Source organism: Pinus tabuliformis, chromosome 9, assembly GCF_031772625.1.
Source record: "Pinus tabuliformis cultivar Carrire ecotype Pingquan chromosome 9, CPIR1, whole genome shotgun sequence".
Taxonomy (NCBI): domain Eukaryota; kingdom Viridiplantae; phylum Streptophyta; class Pinopsida; order Pinales; family Pinaceae; genus Pinus; species Pinus tabuliformis.
The window spans coordinates 965,239,152-965,243,195 of record NC_142307.1 but is presented as its reverse complement, the minus strand read 5'-3'; the positions used below and the strand labels follow the sequence as shown (position 1 = coordinate 965,243,195).

The window sequence follows — 4,044 nt, the reverse complement described above, 5'->3', positions numbered from 1 at the left end:
TAAAGTATATGCTATTGGGCTTCCCATAAAGGTGATTATGAGTTATCCAATGTTCTTATAACTTATCCTAGAAACTAGGACCAAGCCCTTCTACACAGCACTTTGTAAGTGCAATGCAACTTTAGAAACGTACTCCTAGTTTGGAAAGATGCTTATATTGAATCAGTGGAGATTCCTTGACAAGTATGTGAAGGGCTGATCTCACGATAGTGGTAAGTTCTTTAATCTCTTAACTTTCATATATTACTTATTCCCTCCTACAAGATGAAAAGGATGTTGCGGATTTTTTACTTTGTTTGAGTCATAACTGACCATAAAATTCAATACCAAAATTTCCTTGCATCTAGAGAATGGAGAAAGTAGAAAATGAAGAATTCTTTTACCCTCAGGGAAATAAAGAGTTGTTACTGCAGCTTTGTTAATCCATCACCACAAATGTCGAGGTTTAATTTCCAGATTTGCCATATGCAATTGTGCTGAAGTTCATGTTTCTGAACTTACAAACTGCACTAAATCGCACTGTTAGCATTCCAGTGCCATTATTATGAACAACCCTCCCCCCTCCCCTCGAAACCTGCCTTCAGCAGTAAAACTAGCACATCTTATGCTAAGAATAAACATAAGGCAGAAGTTGATATGGCACAAGCCGGTCATGTTGCCTCTCTCATTTTGCGATCATCAATAAACCTCACAGAATGAGGCAGATCCTTGAAACAATGGCAATAACCCTGTCTCCTCAAAATAAGTTATGTCCCTCAAGTCACCGAACCTGCATGATTGAATCTCTTGCATTGGAATATCATTATGCTTTCAATTTCCAAGATTGCAATTCAGAATAAAGGAGTACCCAGTGCGTGGCATGGCAACAAGCGCAAGGCAAAATTTACCCTAGTAATCTCATCATTGTCACCTCTTCCAATTAACTTCACCAATAATCCCCACAAGAACATAAGCCATCTTCAAAATGATGGAAACGATTCCAATCCCTTACAATGATTTTTCGCCCAGCAATTTTGGAAATAAATTTGGTTGCACTGTGGCAATCACCACATACTCGAAGGTTTTTGGTGATCCTGATAGACATCCCAGGGGGTGTGCTCATAAGACCAAAAGCAATAGCTAGCTTCTCGCTATGACCATAAAGGATATGTTCCTTCTCCTCCTCGTCCACATCATGCAATGCAAAATTTGTGTCCGGCACATAGCCTTCTGCTTTCATTTGCCCAGCCAAACTGTCTAACGTCAAATAGATTTCATTTAACTGTGGGTGTGAAGTGTCGCCTACAACGAATGAATAAACTTTGTTCTTGACCTCAATCCATGTGCATCCCGGCTTCTTGTTTAACCCTCTATCTTTCATCAGTGTTCTTACTTTTGCTGCATCCTCCCACCTGCAAGATGCAGCATAAATATTTGACAGCAGAATATAGTTTCCAGTGGTTTTAGGCTCCAGCTCATAAAGGTGTTTCGCAGCACATTCTGCTAGCTCTATGTTGTAATGTTTTCTGCATGCACCAAGCAAGGCCCCCCATACACAAGCATTAGGTTTTTGTGGCATCCTTTTGATTAGGTTGTATGCCTCGTCCAACTGCCCAGCACGGCCAAGGATGTCAACCATGCAGGCATAGTGCTCAACCCTGGGAAAGATACCATACTCCTGAGTCATGCAATCAAAATATCTCCAGCCTTCATCCACAAGCCCAGCATGACTGCATGCAGACAAAACAGCAATGAAGGTGATATGGTCTGGCTTAATGCCTGCCTGTTGCATTACATAAAAAAATGTCAAGGCATCTTCCCCGTGCCCATGCATTCGATACCCTGCAATAATTGCATTCCATGATATCACATCTCTTTCAACCATTTTGTCAAACACACTGCGTGCACATTCTAAACTTCCACATTTGGCATACATGTCTATAAGAGCATTCCCCACAATGACATTTGACTCTGAATGATTTCTTATTGTGTGGTTATGAAGCTCCTTACCACGCTGCAGAGCCGCCAAGTCAGCACATGAAGGCAAAATAGTTGCTACTGTAACTGAGTTAGGCTTCACCTCTGCAAGTTGCATTCGACTGAAGAGATTCAAGGCTTCAACACTATGACCGAATTGAGTATGCCCAGCAATCACTGCACTCCATGTAATTACATTTGGGTTCATTCCTGTCATTTGAAGTTGATCAAAGAGTCCCATCGCATCCTTACAATTACCATTCAAAGCATAACATGAAATTATTGCATTCCATGAGATCAGATCTCTCTCTAGCATATTGGAAAACACTTCGTATGCATCATCCAATTTTAAGCATTTTGCATACATGTGAATCAGTGCATTCCCCACAAAAACATATGATTCAAATCCATTTTTTATCATATAGTTATGGATTTCCTTGCCCTGTTGCAGCGCTGCTAAATCTGCACAAGAAGCGAGAACACTGGCAATAGTGACTGAATTGGCTTTCACACCAGCCAGCTGCATTTTAGAGAAATACCTCACTGCGTCATTACCGTGACCATTCTGCTCATACCCGGATATCATCGCGCTCCAAGTTATCACATCAGGTTTCGACTTTCCCATCTGCATTTCATCAAATAGTTTTCCGGCCTCTTCACAATTCCCAATTTCAAAATATCCTGCAATCATGGTATTCCATGTAACAGCATCTCTCACAGACATTTTGTCAAACAGTTGGCGTGCATTCTCAATTCTCCTACATTTCCAATACATGGATATAAGGGCATTAGCCACATTGACATGCAACTCTAGTCCACCTCTGACTACTGACCTGTGAATTTCCTCGCCCTGCTCCAGAGCCGCAATCTCAGCGCATGCCTTGAGGACGATTGGAAAGGTGTAACTGTCTCCACTCAGTCCTTCCTGTTGCATTTGGTAATACAGCTTAAGGGCTTCCTGGCAGTGTCCATCCCTGACACAACCTCTGATAATAGCATTCCATGCGAACACATTTCGCTTCGGAATTTTGTCAAACACTTGGCGTGCATCCTTCATACTTCCACAGTAGGCATACATGCCGATAAGCTTAGCTGCTAAGAAAACACTTTGAGTTAGTACTCCAGTGACGAGCATCTGGGCATGGGCTTTCTGGCCTTCTGATGGGGTTCTCATGTTGACACATTCCTGCAACAAGAAGTCATAGGCGTCTGTGTCAATGGCGTGTGTAACGTTGACACCCTGAAATTTTGCCTTTATATTATAAGAAGGTATCCTTGTAATCATGGCAGCATTCCTCGTTGTAGCTGCTGCTGTAGTAAATGGTTTTATGGTCTGGTGTTTGAATCCAAACAGCAAACGCATGTGAATGGTTTTATGGTTGGGTATCTGAATCCAATCAGCGAACTTATACGATGCACACAGAGATGTCATTCATTTTGGGTGAATTGTATGCTAGCATAAGTGACTATAGTCCCCTCACAATGCCTTTATCCAAACCACGATATGGGGAATATCAGTTCCTCAAACTGAGCTGGAGGGAATTGATGTCAAATTCCACTCGTCTCTCAAACGGAGTTGGAGAGAGAAAATAAGTGTAGTATAAAAAAGCATACAGGCAATTACAAAGGTATTTGAGCTGAGCAAAAATCTATGCGGCAAAGAAAAGGATTTGACCAGGTAGGGGGACAGAGAAACTGCACGCACGCACAGAGCCCAAAATTTGTTCAATTAACAACCCTTCTCATGAAATGTTGCGTAGATTACATGAATGAAGGCATGTATGTCAGAAAACAGGAAAGAAGGCATGTAGTTAAGAAAATGGAGTTGAGCTGAGTTCAGTGGCCCATAGGTGGTAAGAGTTTTGATCAAAGCAATTGCATGTAAGAAAGAAAGAAAGAAAATTATTTTAATGCTTATGAGGTTAAAGATAGTTTATGAGACATTGTTTCTTCATCTGGTTGATGTATTAGGCCATTTTCTTGTGAAGTCTCACAATAAACGTTCCCAACTTCTCGACAAACCCCTCGCTAAATAGATTATCCCATAGGCTAGCTGCCATAATATCTACATAACTTTCCCTATTGCCT

The 4,044-nt window shown here is 41.4% G+C and overlaps 1 pseudogene; it reads right to left on the bottom strand.

Moving 5' to 3' along the window:
- Positions 1–390: 390 nt before the first annotated feature.
- LOC149151941 (pentatricopeptide repeat-containing protein At1g20230 pseudogene) lies at positions 391–3,819 on the bottom strand (annotated as a pseudogene).
- Positions 3,820–4,044: the final 225 nt, after the last annotated feature.